Raw genomic sequence first — 17,789 nt, forward strand, 5'->3', positions numbered from 1 at the left:
CTTGACATAGAACAGGAAAATGTGTACCTAATAATACAGCTATTTAGGTGCCTCCCAGCTACAATTATATATTATTAGGTTACTTCAAGAAAGACGCAAACAGTCACAGCACAAATAGGCGTGTCTTGTAAGCACCTGGTATATATACCCTAGTTAATGAATTGCACCTGTGAGAAGGAGCATGGCCACCTATAGAGAAGGAGAAAAGACTTTTAGGCACATTTCTAAACAGCATTCATGAGCCCCAACTACTACCATCACTCGAAAACAAAACACAGTGTGAGAAACCATACCATAAATAAAAAATTAGTACTAAAATGGGCTAGCTGCCAGAAAATAAATGTTTATTAAGAAGAAAAACACCACAATGCCGTGAACTAGGCTCGAAGCTTGAGCTGTAAGTAGTCACAGGAAGGTGCCTCTACTCTATATGGCTTCCTATCTGTCCTTTGGAAGAAAAGCCTTCATTAAAATTGGAAGCGAACCCAAGAAAAGCAACAGTTTCAAGTACCCTTTAACCCCTTCGCTGCCAGGCCTTTTCCCCCTCCTGTGCCGAGCCTTTTTTTGGCTATTTGGAGCAGTTCGCGCTTAGGCCCTCATAACTTTTTGTTCACATAAGCTACCCACGCCAAATTTGCGTCCTTTTTTTCCAACATCCTAGGGATTCTAGAGGTACCCAGACTTTGTGGGTTCCCCAGAAGGAGGCCAAGAAATTAGCCAAAAAACAGTGAAAATTTCGTTTTTTTCAAAAAAATTGGGAAAATGGGCTGCAGAAGAAGGCTTGTGGTTTTTTCCCTGAAAAGGGCATCAACAAAGGGTTTGCGGTGATAAAATCACCAGCTTCCCAACTTTCAGGAACAGGCAGCCTTGAATCAGAAAACCCAATTTTTCAACACAATTTTGGCATTTTACTGGGACATACCCCATTTTTACGATTTTTTGTGCTTTCAGCCTCCTTCCAGTCAGTGACAGAAATGGGCATGAAACCAACGCTGGATCCCAGAAACCGCAACATTTTTGAAAAGTAGACAAAAATCTGAATTCAGCAAGGGGTCATTTGTGTAGATCCTATAAGGGTTTCCTACAGAAAATAACAACTGAAAAAGAAAAATATTGAAATTGAGGTGAAAAAAACATCAATTTTTCTCTACGTTTTACTCTGTAACTTTTTCCAGCAATGTCAGATTTTCAAAAGCAATATACCGTTACGTCTGCTGGACTCTTCTGGTTGCGGGGATATATAGGGCTTATAGGTTCATCAAGAACTCTAGCTACCCAGAGCCAATAAATGACCTGCACCCTGCAGTGGGTTTTCAATCTATGCCGGGTATACAGCAATTCATTTGCTGAAATATAAAGAGTAAAAAATAGCTATCAAGAAAACCTTTGTATTTCCAAAATGGGCACAAGATAAGGTGTTGAGAAGCAGTGGTTATTTGCACATCTCTGAATTCCGGGGTGCCCATACTAGCATGTGAATTACAGGGCATTTCTCAAATAGACGTCTTTTTTACACACTGTCTTACATTTGGAAGGAAAAAATGTAGAGAAAGACAAGGGGCAATAACACTTGTTTTGCTACTCTATGTTCCCCCAAGTCTCCCGATAAAAATGATACCTCATTTGTGTGGGTAGGCCTAGCGCCCGCGACAGGATATGCCCCAAAACACAACGTGGACACATCACAGAAAACAGAGGTGTTTTTTGCAAAGTGCCTACCTGTAGATTTTGGCCTGTAGCTCAGCCGCCACCTAGGGAAACCTACCAAACCTTTGCATTTCTGAAAACTAGAGACCTAGGGGAATCCAAGATGGGGTGACTTGTGTGGCTCGGACCAGGTTCTGTTACCCAGAATCCTTTGCCAACCTCCAAATGTGGCTAAAAAAACACATGTTCCTCACATTTCTGTGGCAGAAAGTTCTGGAATCTGAGAGGAGCCACGAATTTCCTTCCACCCAGCGTTCCCCCACGTCTCCCGATAAAAATGATACCTCACTTGTGTGGGTAGGCCTAGCGCCCGCGACAGGAAACGCCCCAAAGCGCAACGTGGACACAGCCAAATTGGTGAAGGAAAACAGAGGTGTTTTTTGCAAAGTGCCTACCTGTAGATTTTGGCCTGTAGCTCAGCCGCCACCTAGGGAAACCTACCAAACCTGTGCATTTCTGAAAACTAGAGACCTAGGGGAATCCAAGATGGGGTGACTTGTGTGGCTCGGACCAGGTTCTGTTACCCAGAATCCTTTGCAAACCTCAAAATGTGGCTAAAAAAACACATGTTCCTCACATTTCTGTGGCAGAAAGTTCTGGAATCTGAGAGGAGCCACGAATTTCATTCCACCCAGCGTTCCCCCACGTCTCCCGATAAAAATGATACCTCACTTGTGTGGGTAGGCCTAGCGCCCGCAACAGGAAATGCCCCAAAGCGCAACGTGGACACAGCCAAATTGGTGAAGGAAAACAGAGGTGTTTTTTGCAAAGTGCCTACCTGTAGATTTTGGCCTGTAGCTCAGCCGCCACCTAGGGAAACCTACCAAACCTGTGCATTTCTGAAAACTAGAGACCTAGGGGAATCCAAGATGGGGTGACTTGTGTGGCTCGGACCAGGTTCTGTTACCCAGAATCCTTTGCAAACCTCAAAATGTGGCTAAAAAAACACATGTTCCTCACATTTCTGTGGCAGAAAGTTCTGGAATCTGAGAGGAGCCACGAATTTCCTTCCACCCAGCGTTCCCCCACGTCTCCCGATAAAAATGATACCTCACTTGTGTGGGTAGGCCTAGCGCCCGCGACAGGAAACGCCCCAAAGCGCAACGTGGACACAGCCAAATTGGTGAAGGAAAACAGAGGTGTTTTTTGCAAAGTGCCTACCTGTAGATTTTGGCCTGTAGCTCAGCCGCCACCTAGGGAAACCTACCAAACCTGTGCATTTCTGAAAACTAGAGACCTAGGGGAATCCAAGATGGGGTGACTTGTGTGGCTCAGACCAGGTTCTGTTACCCAGAATCCTTTGCAAACCTCAAAATGTGGCTAAAAAAACACATGTTCCTCACATTTCTGTGGCAGAAAGTTCTGGAATCTGAGAGGAGCCACGAATTTCCTTCCACCCAGCGTTCCCCCACGTCTCCCGATAAAAATGATACCTCACTTGTGTGGGTAGGCCTAGCGCCCGCGACAGGAAACGCCCCAAAGCGCAACGTGGACACAGCCAAATTGGTGAAGGAAAACAGAGGTGTTTTTTGCAAAGTGCCTACCTGTAGATTTTGGCCTGTAGCTCAGCCGCCACCTAGGGAAACCTACCAAACCTGTGCATTTCTGAAAACTAGAGACCTAGGGGAATCCAAGATGGGGTGACTTGTGTGGCTCGGACCAGGTTTTGTTACCCAGAATCCTTTGCAAACCTCAAAATGTGGCTAAAAAAACACATGTTCCTCACATTTCTGTGGCAGAAAGTTCTGGAATCTGAGAGGAGCCACGAATTTCCTTCCACCCAGCGTTCCCCCACGTCTCCCGATAAAAATGATACCTCACTTGTGTGGGTAGGCCTAGCGCCCGCGACAGGAAACGCCCCAAAGCGCAACGTGGACACGGCCAAATTGGTGAAGGAAAACAGAGGTGTTTTTTGCAAAGTGCCTACCTGTAGATTTTGGCCTGTAGCTCAGCCGCCACCAAGGGAAACCTACCAAAGCTGTGCATTTCTGAAAACTAGAGACCTAGGGGAATCCAAGATGGGGTGACTTGTGGGGCTCGGACCAGGTTCTGTTACCCAGAATCCTTTGCAAACCTCAAAATGTGGCTAAAAAAACACATGTTCCTCACATTTCTGTGGCAGAAAGTTCTGGAATCTGAGAGGAGCCACGAATTTCCTTCCACCCAGCGTTCCCCCACGTCTCCCGATAAAAATGATACCTCACTTGTGTGGGTAGGCCTAGCGCCCGCGACAGGAAACGCCCCAAAGCGCAACGTGGACACAGCCAAATTGGTGAAGGAAAACAGAGGTGTTTTTTGCAAAGTGCCTACCTGTAGATTTTGGCCTGTAGCTCAGCCGCCACCTAGGGAAACCTACCAAACCTGTGCATTTCTGAAAACTAGAGACCTAGGGGAATCCAAGATGGAGTGACTTGTGTGGCTCGGACCAGGTTCTGTTACCCAGAATCCTTTGCAAACCTCAAAATGTGGCTAAAAAAACACATGTTCCTCACATTTCTGTGGCAGAAAGTTCTGGAATCTGAGAGGAGCCACGAATTTCCTTCCACCCAGCGTTCCCCCACGTCTCCCGATAAAAATGATACCTCACTTGTGTGGGTAGGCCTAGCGCCCGCGACAGGAAACGCCCCAAAGCGCAACGTGGACACAGCCAAATTGGTGAAGGAAAACAGAGGTGTTTTTTGCAAAGTGCCTACCTGTAGATTTTGGCCTGTAGCTCAGCAGCCACTTAGGGAAACCTACCAAACCTGTGCATTTCTGAAAACTAGAGACCTAGGGGAATCCAAGATGGGGTGACTTGTGTGGCTCGGACCAGGTTCTGTTACCCAGAATCCTTTGCAAACCTCAAAATTTGGCTAAAAAAACACATGTTCCTCACATTTCTGTGGCAGAAAGTTCTGGAATCTGAGAGGAGCCACGAATTTCCTTCCACCCAGCGTTCCCCCACGTCTCCCGATAAAAATGATACCTCACTTGTGTGGGTAGGCCTAGCGCCCGCGACAGGAAACGCCCCAAAGCGCAACGTGGACACAGCCAAATTGGTGAAGGAAAACAGAGGTGTTTTTTGCAAAGTGCCTATCTGTAGATTTTGGCCTGTAGCTCAGCCGCCACCTAGGGAAACCTACCAAACCTGTGCATTTCTGAAAACTAGAGACCTAGGGGAATCCAAGATGGGGTGACTTGTGTGGCTCGGACCAGGTTCTGTTACCCAGAATCCTTTGCAAACCTCAAAATTTGGCTAAAAAAACACATGTTCCTCACATTTCTGTGGCAGAAAGTTCTGGAATCTGAGAGGAGCCAAGAATTTCCTTCCACCCAGCGTTCCCCCACGTCTCCCGATAAAAATGATACCTCACTTGTGTGGGTAGGCCTAGCGCCCGCGACAGGAAACGCCCCAAAGCGCAACGTGGACACAGCCAAATTGGTGAAGGAAAACAGAGGTGTTTTTTGCAAAGTGCCTACCTGTAGATTTTGGCCTGTAGCTCAGCCGCCACCTAGGGAAACCTACCAAACCTGTGCATTTCTGAAAACTAGAGACCTAGGGGAATCCAAGATGGGGTGACTTGTGTGGCTCGGACCAGGTTCTGTTACCCAGAATCCTTTGCAAACCTCAAAATTTGGCTAAAAAAACACATGTTCGTCACATTTCTGTGGCAGAAAGTTCTGGAATCTGAGAGGAGCCACGAATTTCCTTCCACCCAGCGTTCCCCCACGTCTCCCGATAAAAATGATACCTCACTTGTGTGGGTAGGCCTAGCGCCCCCGACAGGAAACGCCCCAAAGCGCAACGTGGACACAGCCAAATTGGTGAAGGAAAACAGAGGTGTTTTTTGCAAAGTGCCTACCTGTAGATTTTGGCCTGTAGCTCAGCCGCCACCTAGGGAAACCTACCAAACCTGTGCATTTCTGAAAACTAGAGACCTAGGGGAATCCAAGATGGGGTGACTTGTGTGGCTCGGACCAGGTTCTGTTACCCAGAATCCTTTGCAAACCTCAAAATTTGGCTAAAAAAACACATGTTCCTCACATTTCTGTGGCAGAAAGTTCTGGAATCTGAGAGGAGCCACGAATTTCCTTCCACCCAGCGTTCCCCCACGTCTCCCGATAAAAATGATACCTCACTTGTGTGGGTAGGCCTAGCGCCCGCGACAGGAAACGCCCCAAAGCGCAACGTGGACACGGCCAAATTGGTGAAGGAAAACAGAGGTGTTTTTTGCAAAGTGCCTACCTGTAGATTTTGGCCTGTAGCTCAGCCGCCACCTAGGGAAACCTACCAAACCTGTGCATTTCTGAAAACTAGATACCTAGGGGAATCCAAGATGGGGTGACTTGTGTGGCTCGGACCAGGTTCTGTTACCCAGAATCCTTTGCAAACCTCAAAATGTGGCTAATAAAACACATGTTCCTCACATTTCTGTGGCAGAAAGTTCTGGAATCTGAGAGGAGCCACAAATTTCCTTCCACCCAGCGTTCCCCCACGTCTCCCGATAAAAATGATACCTCACTTGTGTGGGTAGGCCTAGCGCCTGCGACAGGAAACGCCCCAAAGCGCAACGTGGACACAGCCAAATTGGTGAAGGAAAACAGAGGTGTTTTTTGCAAAGTGCCTACCTGTAGATTTTGGCCTGTAGCTCAGCCGCCACCTAGGGAAACCTACCAAACCTGTGCATTTCTGAAAACTAGAGACCTAGGGGAATCCAAGATGGGGTGACTTGTGTGGCTCGGACCAGGTTCTGTTACCCAGAATCCTTTGCAAACCTCAAAATGTGGCTAAAAAAACACATGTTCCTCACATTTCTGTGGCAGAAAGTTCTGGAATCTGAGAGGAGCCACGAATTTCCTTCCACCCAGCGTTCCCCCACGTCTCCCGATAAAAATGATACCTCAATTGTGTGGGTAGGCCTAGCGCCCGCGACAGGAAACGCCCCAAAGCGCAACGTGGACACAGCCAAATTGGTGAAGGAAAACAGAGGTGTTTTTTGCAAAGTGCCTACCTGTAGATTTTGGCCTGTAGCTCAGCAGCCACCTAGGGAAACCTACCAAACCTGTGCATTTCTGAAAACTAGAGACCTAGGGGAATCCAAGATGGGGTGACTTGTGTGGCTCGGACCAGGTTCTGTTACCCAGAATCCTTTGCAAACCTCAAAATTTGGCTAAAAAAACACATGTTCCTCACATTTCTGTGGCAGAAAGTTCTGGAATCTGAGAGGAGCCACGAATTTCCTTCCACCCAGCGTTCCCCCACGTCTCCCGATAAAAATGATACCTCACTTGTGTGGGTAGGCCTAGCGCCCGCGACAGGAAACGCCCCAAAGCGCAACGTGGACACAGCCAAATTGGTGAAGGAAAACAGAGGTGTTTTTTGCAAAGTGCCTACCTGTAGATTTTGGCCTGTAGCTCAGCCGCCACCTAGGGAAACCTACCAAACCTGTGCATTTCTGAAAACTAGAGACCTAGGGGAATCCAAGATGGGGTGACTTGTGTGGCTCGGACCAGGTTCTGTTACCCAGAATCCTTTGCAAACCTCAAAATTTGGCTAAAAAAACACATGTTCCTCACATTTCTGTGGCAGAAAGTTCTGGAATCTGAGAGGAGCCAAGAATTTCCTTCCACCCAGCGTTCCCCCACGTCTCCCGATAAAAATGATACCTCACTTGTGTGGGTAGGCCTAGCGCCCGCGACAGGAAACGCCCCAAAGCGCAACGTGGACACAGCCAAATTGGTGAAGGAAAACAGAGGTGTTTTTTGCAAAGTGCCTACCTGTAGATTTTGGCCTGTAGCTCAGCCGCCACCTAGGGAAACCTACCAAACCTGTGCATTTCTGAAAACTAGAGACCTAGGGGAATCCAAGATGGGGTGACTTGTGTGGCTCGGACCAGGTTCTGTTACCCAGAATCCTTTGCAAACCTCAAAATTTGGCTAAAAAAACACATGTTCCTTACATTTCTGTGGCAGAAAGTTCTGGAATCTGAGAGGAGCCACGAATTTCCTTCCACCCAGCGTTCCCCCACGTCTCCCGATAAAAATGATACCTCACTTGTGTGGGTAGGCCTAGCGCCCGCGACAGGAAACGCCCCAAAGCGCAACGTGGACACAGCCAAATTGGTGAAGGAAAACAGAGGTGTTTTTTGCAAAGTGCCTACCTGTAGATTTTGGCCTGTAGCTCAGCCGCCACCTAGGGAAACCTACCAAACCTGTGCATTTCTGAAAACTAGAGACCTAGGGGAATCCAAGATGGGGTGACTTGTGTGGCTCAGACCAGGTTCTGTTACCCAGAATCCTTTGCAAACCTCAAAATGTGGCTAAAAAAACACATGTTCCTCACATTTCTGTGGCAGAAAGTTCTGGAATCTGAGAGGAGCCACGAATTTCCTTCCACCCAGCGTTCCCCCACGTCTCCCGATAAAAATGATACCTCACTTGTGTGGGTAGGCCTAGCGCCCGCGACAGGAAACGCCCCAAAGCGCAACGTGGACACAGCCAAATTGGTGAAGGAAAACAGAGGTGTTTTTTGCAAAGTGCCTACCTGTAGATTTTGGCCTATAGCTCAGCCGCCACCTAGGGAAACCTACCAAACCTGTGCATTTCTGAAAACTAGAGACCTAGGGGAATCCAAGATGGGGTGACTTGTGTGGCTCGGACCAGGTTCTGTTACCCAGAATCCTTTGCAAACCTCAAAATGTGGCTAAAAAAACACATGTTCCTCACATTTCTGTGGCAGAAAGTTCTGGAATCTGAGAGGAGCCACGAATTTCCTTCCACCCAGCATTCCCCCACGTCTCCAGATAAAAATGATACCTCACTTGTGTGGGTAGGCCTAGCGCCCGCGACAGGAAACGCCCCAAAGCGCAACGTGGACACATCACATTTTTTCATTGAAAACAGTGCCTACCTGTAGATTTTGGCCTCTAGCTCAGCCGGCACCTAGGGTAACCTACCAAACCTGTGCATTTCTGAAAACTAGAGACCTAGGGGAATCCAAGATGGGGTGACTTGTGTGGCTCGGACCAGGTTATGTTACCCAGAATCCTTTGCAAACCTCAAAATTTGACTAAAAAAACACATGTTCCTCACATTTCTGTGGCAGAAAGTTCTGGAATCTGAGAGGAGCCACGAATTTCCTTCCACCCAGCGTTCCCCCACGTCTCCCGATAAAAATGATACCTCACTTGTGTGGGTAGGCCTAGCGCCCGCGACAGGAAACGCCCCAAAGCGCAACGTGGACACAGCCAAATTGGTGAAGGAAAACAGAGGTGTTTTTTGCAAAGTGCCTACCTGTAGATTTTGGCCTGTAGCTCAGCCGCCACCTAGGGAAACCTACCAAACCTGTGCATTTCTGAAAACTAGAGACCTAGGGGAATCCAAGATGGGGTGACTTGTGTGGCTCGGACCAGGTTCTGTTACCCAGAATCCTTTGCAAACCTCAAAATTTGGCTAAAAAAACACATGTTCCTCACATTTCTGTGGCAGAAAGTTCTGGAATCTGAGAGGAGCCACGAATTTCCTTCCACCCAGCGTTCCCCCACGTCTCCCGATAAAAATGATACCTCACTTGTGTGGGTAGGCCTAGCGCCCGCGACAGGAAACGCCCCAAAGCGCAACGTGGACACAGCCAAATTGGTGAAGGAAAACAGAGGTGTTTTTTGCAAAGTGCCTACCTGTAGATTTTGGCCTGTAGCTCAGCCGCCACCTAGGGAAACCTACCAAACCTGTGCATTTCTGAAAACTAGAGACCTAGGGGAATCCAAGATGGGGTGACTTGTGTGGCTCGGACCAGGTTCTGTTACCCAGAATCCTTTGCAAACCTCAAAATTTGGCTAAAAAAGCACATGTTCCTCACATTTCTGTGGCAGAAAGTTCTGGAATCTGAGAGGAGCCACGAATTTCCTTCCACCCAGCGTTCCCTAACGTCTCCCGATAAAAATGATACCTCACTTGTGTGGGTAGGCCTAGCGACCGCGACAGGAAACGCCCCAAAGCGCAACGTGGACACAGCCAAATTGGTGAAGGAAAACAGAGGTGTTTTTTGCAAAGTGCCTACCTGTAGATTTTGGCCTGTAGCTCAGCCGCCACCTAGGGAAACCTACCAAACCTGTGCATTTCTGAAAACTAGAGACCTAGGGGAATCCAAGATGGGGTGACTTGTGTGGCTCAAACCAGGTTCTGTTACCCAGAATCCTTTGCAAACCTCAAAATGTGGCTAAAAAACACATGTTCCTCACATTTCTGTGGCAGAAAGTTCTGGAATCTGAGAGGAGCCACGAATTTCCTTCCACCCAGCGTTCCCCCACGTCTCCCGATAAAAATGATACCTCACTTGTGTGGGTAGGCCTAGCGCCCGCGACAGGAAACGCCCCAAAGCGCAACGTGGACACAGCCAAATTGGTGAAGGAAAACAGAGGTGTTTTTTGCAAAGTGCCTACCTGTAGATTTTGGCCTATAGCTCAGCCGCCACCTAGGGAAACCTACCAAACCTGTGCATTTCTGAAAACTAGAGACCTAGGGGAATCCAAGATGGGGTGACTTGTGTGGCTCGGACCAGGTTATGTTACCCAGAATCCTTTGCAAACCTCAAAATTTGACTAAAAAAACACATGTTCCTCACATTTCTGTGGCAGAAAGTTCTGGAATCTGAGAGGAGCCACGAATTTCCTTCCACCCAGCGTTCCCCCACGTCTCCCGATAAAAATGATACCTCACTTGTGTGGGTAGGCCTAGCGCCCGCGACAGGAAACGCCCCAAAGCGCAACGTGGACACAGCCAAATTGGTGAAGGAAAACAGAGGTGTTTTTTGCAAAGTGCCTACCTGTAGATTTTGGCCTGTAGCTCAGCCGCCACCTAGGGAAACCTACCAAACCTGTGCATTTCTGAAAACTAGAGACCTAGGGGAATCCAAGATGGGGTGACTTGTGTGGCTCGGACCAGGTTCTGTTACCCAGAATCCTTTGCAAACCTCAAAATTTGGCTAAAAAAACACATGTTCCTCACATTTCTGTGGCAGAAAGTTCTGGAATCTGAGAGGAGCCACGAATTTCCTTCCACCCAGCGTTCCCCCACGTCTCCCGATAAAAATGATACCTCACTTGTGTGGGTAGGCCTAGCGCCCGCGACAGGAAACGCCCCAAAGCGCAACGTGGACACAGCCAAATTGGTGAAGGAAAACAGAGGTGTTTTTTGCAAAGTGCCTACCTGTAGATTTTGGCCTGTAGCTCAGCCGCCACCTAGGGAAACCTACCAAACCTGTGCATTTCTGAAAACTAGAGACCTAGGGGAATCCAAGATGGGGTGACTTGTGTGGCTCGGACCAGGTTCTGTTACCCAGAATCCTTTGCAAACCTCAAAATTTGGCTAAAAAAGCACATGTTCCTCACATTTCTGTGGCAGAAAGTTCTGGAATCTGAGAGGAGCCACGAATTTCCTTCCACCCAGCGTTCCCTAACGTCTCCCGATAAAAATGATACCTCACTTGTGTGGGTAGGCCTAGCGACCGCGACAGGAAACGCCCCAAAGCGCAACGTGGACACAGCCAAATTGGTGAAGGAAAACAGAGGTGTTTTTTGCAAAGTGCCTACCTGTAGATTTTGGCCTGTAGCTCAGCCGCCACCTAGGGAAACCTACCAAACCTGTGCATTTCTGAAAACTAGAGACCTAGGGGAATCCAAGATGGGGTGACTTGTGTGGCTCAAACCAGGTTCTGTTACCCAGAATCCTTTGCAAACCTCAAAATGTGGCTAAAAAACACATGTTCCTCACATTTCTGTGGCAGAAAGTTCTGGAATCTGAGAGGAGCCACGAATTTCCTTCCACCCAGCGTTCCCCCACGTCTCCCGATAAAAATGATACCTCACTTGTGTGGGTAGGCCTAGCGCCCGCGACAGGAAACGCCCCAAAGCGCAACGTGGACACAGCCAAATTGGTGAAGGAAAACAGAGGTGTTTTTTGCAAAGTGCCTACCTGTAGATTTTGGCCTATAGCTCAGCCGCCACCTAGGGAAACCTACCAAACCTGTGCATTTCTGAAAACTAGAGACCTAGGGGAATCCAAGATGGGGTGACTTGTGTGGCTCAGACCAGGTTCTGTTACCCAGAATCCTTTGCAAACCTCAAAATGTGGCTAAAAAAACACATGTTCCTCACATTTCTGTGGCAGAAAGTTCTGGAATCTGAGAGGGGCCACGAATTTCCTTCCACCCAGCGTTCCCCCACGTCTCCCGATAAAAATGATACCTCACTTGTGTGGGTAGGCCTAGCGCCCGCGACAGGAAACGCCCCAAAGCGCAACGTGGACACAGCCAAATTGGTGAAGGAAAACAGAGGTGTTTTTTGCAAAGTGCCTACCTGTAGATTTTGGCCTGTAGCTCAGCCGCCACCTAGGGAAACCTACCAAACCTGTACATTTCTGAAAACTAGAGACCTAGGGGAATCCATGATGGGGTGACTTGTGTGGCTCGGACCAGGTTCTGTTACCCAGAATCCTTTGCAAACCTCAAAATGTGGCTAAAAAAACACATGTTCCTCACATTTCTGTGGCAGAAAGTTCTGGAATCTGAGAGGAGCCACGAATTTCCTTCCACCCAGCATTCCCCCACGTCTCCAGATAAAAATGATACCTCACTTGTGTGGGTAGGCCTAGCGCCCGCGACAGGAAACGCCCCAACGCGCAACGTGGACACATCACATTTTTTCATTGAAAACAGTGCCTACCTGTAGATTTTGGCCTCTAGCTCAGCCGGCACCTAGGGTAACCTACCAAACCTGTGCATTTCTGAAAACTAGAGACCTAGGGGAATCCAAGATGGGGTGACTTCTGTGGCTCGGACCAGGTTATGTTACCCAGAATCCTTTGCAAACCTCAAATTCTGTCTAAAAAAACACATTCTCCACACATTTCCGTGACAGAAAGTTCTGGAATCTGAGTGGAGCCACAAATTTCCTTCCACCCAGCGTTCCCCCAAGTCTCCCGATAAAAATGATACCTCACTTGTGTGGGTGGGCCAGGTGCCTGCAACAGAATAAGGCCCAAAACTTGTAGAGATAGAGGGGATAGCACAGCAAGTTTATAAGGACATATTCTTTTATACATCTTTAGACTGACTCTGCTTTGGGGACCCACATAAGTGAGGTGTCATTTTACTTGGGAGGCTGAGGGGAACACTGGGGAGTAGGAATTTTGTGCTGGAGTGGTGATCCTACGAAGAAAAGTCAGGAAAATATGCTTTTTTTAAGCACATTGAGGTTTACAGAGGAGTCTGGGTAAGAAAATGTTGGGGGATCCACGCAAGCCACACCTCCCTGGACTCCTTGGGGTGTCTAGTTTTATAAAATGTCTGGGTTTGGTAGGTTTCCCTAGATGAAGGCCGCACACAGGACCAAAAACATAGGTGCCCTCTCCCCCCCAAACACAGGTAGTTTTGTAATATATCGTTTTGATGTGCCCACATACGTCCGTGATGTGGCAAACACTAAAATGTTGAAAAGAAACACAGTTAGGTTATGTGAAAAAGACCCCTCACCCACCAACCAAGTTGGTGGCATGCTTCATCATCGGGGTCCCACCTGAGGCACCTAGCGTGTCACAGGTGTGCTGCGACGCCTGATTACAGCGGAGCAGGTTTTGTCATTTTTACCACACATACTGGTTGGATTTGGCACGAGGGTGAGTGATGGTTCAGTGGATCAAATTTTACTAACAAGAGCTTTCACAAAAATGAAATGCACTGTTAGTAACTGAAAGGCAAAAAACTGAACCAATGACTCACAGCTCGTGAGCTGTAAAGCCGCGACAAGGCACCAACCGCTTTACAGTCCATTCACACAACTTTCATACATGACACACACAAGGCCATTCACACCGCCAGCCACGGGCCCAGCACATTACAACACTCACATTGACAGACAGCGCCACTCAAGGGCCCATCACTTACATACGCCCACGTGCCTGATACAACAATCACACCAGCTGATGGGAGTGTGTGGACTGGTGTTTGGCTGGCAGTGTGTTGCAGTAGCCAACAGCAAGTCAATATGTACACTCTCAGCCAAGCCCCACTCCACCCAGAATGGCATAATTTTTTTTTTTTTTTTTTTAACAGAGGAACCCCTAACTAAGTAGAAAGAATTACAAAACTACAAACACAAAAGCTCTAACTAAGAACATGACAGAAATGCTAACCATGAAACTAAACACATGAAAATACAAAACAGACATGAGTTTACACTCATGGTTTTTCCCAGAAATTCTTCTGGGTGTGGTAATTCTTAAAACAAGCACCGACACACAGCCCAGGCTTTGAAGGACAATCCGGGCAGTACATTCGAGACTCCCTCCGGATACCTCTTCGAAAACACACTCTACATTTCTTAGCTGGAAAGTCTTTTTTGGGTGTGGGAGGAATGTGCTCAGCAAAGTGGCGATCTTTCAATCTAGCCACATCCTCCACCACTGCTTCTCTAGGAACTCTGGCCTGTTCCACCACAATAAGGCTCTCTATCACTGACTCCTGAAATTTCACAAATGTCATCTTTGACTCTGGAGACCTATCCCTAAACACAATAAAAGCATTGAAGGTTGCTAAGTGGAAGAGGTGAAGTGCTAACTTCTTATACCAAACGTAAGACTTACGAATAGCAGTATAAGGTTCCAACCTCTGGTCAACTCTATCTACACCTCCCATGTGCTTATTATAATCTAAAATGCACACAGGTTTGCGCACTTCAGCAATCTGGCCCCAAACAGTCACAGGGGAAGTACTCTCATCATGGATGGTACTTAGCATGTAGACATCCCTCTTATCTGAAAATTTCAAAGCTAGCAGCTCCTCGTTCCGCAAGGCACAGCACTGTCCTCTCTCAAGTTTTTTACAGACAAGCTCCCTTGGATAGCCTTTCCGGTTAGAACGGATTGTGCCACAAGCAACTGTGTCCACTCTAAACAATTCCTTGAACAATTGCACACCAGTGTAGAAGTTATCTACATACAAATGGTGACCTTTGTTGAACAGTCGTCTACCAAGATCCCACACAATTTTCTCAGTAACTCCAAAAGTGGGAGGACAACCAGGGGGGTCAATATTGGAATCCCTACCAGTGTACACACGGAAACTATACACATATCCTGTCCTACTTTCAGACAGCATATACAATTTAATTCCATATCGTGCCCTTTTGCTAGGAATGTACTGCCTAAAAACCAAACGACCCTTGAAGAGGACCAAAGACTCGTCCACACTTAACTCTTTGCCTGGAACATAGACCTCCGAAAACCGATCTACAAAATGATCAAGGACAGGCCTAATCTTAAAAAGACGGTCAGAATCTGGGTGATCTCGTGGCAAGGCTAATGCATTGTCAACAAAATGCAGCATCCTAAGAAGAAGCAAATACCGATTACGACTCATGGTCGCTGGAAATATAGCTGTTGCCATCAAGGGACTAGTAGACCAATAAGAAGCCAGTGACAGCTTCCTTATCAACCCCATCAAAAAAGTCAAACCCAAAAACTTTTTTAACTCCTCCAAATTAGTGGGAATCCACTGGGCAGCTCTAGAGTGTGGCCTAAATCTAGCAGCGTTGTCCCTCAAATGCTGCTCTGCATACAAATTAGTCTGCTCAACAATCTCTTCCAAAAACACATCATCCATGAATAACTCAAAGAAATTGATAGGCATAAAGTTCTCTGTATTGGCGTTACACCCCGGGAGACCAGTAAAGGCAGGCAACTCTGGCTGCTGCATGTTTGGGGCAACCCAGACATCAGGTCTTATAACGGGAAACCTTTCAGCCCCAGGTTGCTGCACTATTGGCACATCAATGTCCTCCTCTACAACAGGCCCTTCATCTGCACTGAGTGTGGCATCATCATCAGAAGATTCCCCTCCAAGAGAAACATCACTGCCAGAATCTCTGACTTCCTCCTCTGCCTCAGATGCAGAGTCTGTCTCATAGTCATGATCAGACTGTGACTCAAAAAGCATACCAACCACCTGCTGAGCGGTCATCCTGCGGCTAGCCATGATATCTCCTGCTAAAATTAACTGGACAAATTCACCACCAACAACCAGCACTGTGTAAGACAAGTGACAAAGTGTAGCTTTGTTAGTAAGAGTTATAAACTCAAAAAATATACCGCTCACTTGCCTGAAAAAGCTTGATTCACCAGCAACTACACAGCAATCACCAATGATATCCCACTAAAAATAAAGAAAGAAAGGCAAATTAGAAATAAGACAAAACAAATATCATTGTGCACAAACCTAAGGACAATTTCACACACAATCCTGCATTTAGTACACCCCCTACAAACATGTCATTCATGCATGGCAACAATACTCCTTTGGAGTAAATTGTTTTTACTTAACTAAAACATGCAACTGTGCAAACTGCAGGTCAACCACCGCCAAAACCGCAAGGAGCCACAGCAAATAAAGCAAAAGCTTTGAACTAGAACAAAAAGGAGGAAAACATTTTTTATCACAAATGCAAAGACTTCTTCAGTTGACAAACACCCCACCATCAAACATTTAGAAATTGGTGCCTAAGTGGATTCTGCCATGGGGCAGATGGGCCTACTAATAAAATAGACCTGTCTACCCCAAGGAAGCCAGAAAATACCTTTAGTAGTGTGTCCCCATGGAGAGCGACCCTTGCCAAAGGGGACAGCCCTCAAAAAAAAAAGCAAAAAAAAAAAAAAAAAAACACACACAACACTATCCCTGGTGCCTAAGTGGCTTCTGCCCCCCTTGGGGGCAGGTGGGCCTAAGAAAATAGGCCCATCTGCCCCCAGGGGGTGTAGAAATGGGCAACAGGTCAATGCCCCCCTTTGGGGGGCGCCCCGTGACCAAGGGGACGCCCCCCCACAAAAATAAACAAATAAAAAAAAATCCCTGGCGTTCTAGTAGTTTCTGCCCCCCTTGGGGGCAGACCAGCCTAAAAATAATAGGCTGATCTGTCTCCAAGGGGTGCAGAAATGGCCTGGGTACATGTGCCCCCAAAGTGGGGGGCGACCCTTGCCCAAGGCCCCACCCATCCACTAGCACACACACACACACACACACACACACACACACACACACACTATCCCTGGTGTCTAAGTGGCTTCTGCCCCCCTTGGGGGCAGGTGGGCCTAAGAAAATAGGCCCATCTGCCCCCAGGGGGTGTAGAAATGGGCAACAGGTCAATGCCCCCCTTGGGGGGGGCGCCCCGTGACCAAGGGGACGCCCCCCCACAAAAATAAACAAATAAAAAAAAATCCCTGGCGTTCTAGTAGTTTCTGCCCCCCTTGGGGGCAGACCAGCCTAAAAATAATAGGCTGATCTGTCTCCAAGGGGTGCAGAAATGGCCTGGGTACATGTGCCCCCAAAGTGGGGGGCGACCCTTGCCCAAGGCCCCACCCATCCACTAACACACACACACACACACACACACACACACTATCCCTGGTGCCTAAGTGGCTTCTGCCCCCCTTGGGGGCAGGTGGGCCTAAGAAAATAGGCCCATCTGCCCACAGGGGGTGTAGAAATGGGCAACAGGTCAATGCCCCCCTTGGGGGGGCGCCCCGTGACCAAGGGGACGCCCCCCCACAAAAAAAAAAAAAAAAAAAAAATCCCTGGTGTTCTAGTAGTTTCTGCCCCTCTTGGGGGCAGACCAGCCTAAAAATAATAGGCTGATCTGTCTCCAAGGGGTGCAGAAATGGCCTGGGTACATGTGCCCCCAAAGTGGGGGGCGACCCTTGCCGAAGGCCCCACCCATCCACTAACACACACACACACACACACACACACAAACACACACTATCCCTGGTGTCTAAGTGGCTTCTGCCCCCCTTGGGGGCAGGTGGGCCTAAGAAAATAGGCCCATCTGCCCCCAGGGGGTGTAGAAATGGGCAACAGGTCAATGCCCCCCTTGGGGGGGCGCCCCGTGACCAAGGGGATGCCCCCCCCACAAAAATAAAAAAATAAAAAAAAATCCCTGGCGTTCTAGTAGTTTCTGCCCCCCTTGGGGGCAGACCAGCCTAAAAATAATTGGCTGATCTGTCTCCAAGGGGTGCAGCAATGGCCTGGGTACATGTGTCCCCAAAGTGGGGGGCGA

Source organism: Pleurodeles waltl, chromosome 4_1 (assembly GCF_031143425.1).
Source record: "Pleurodeles waltl isolate 20211129_DDA chromosome 4_1, aPleWal1.hap1.20221129, whole genome shotgun sequence".
Taxonomy (NCBI): Eukaryota; Metazoa; Chordata; class Amphibia; order Caudata; family Salamandridae; genus Pleurodeles; species Pleurodeles waltl.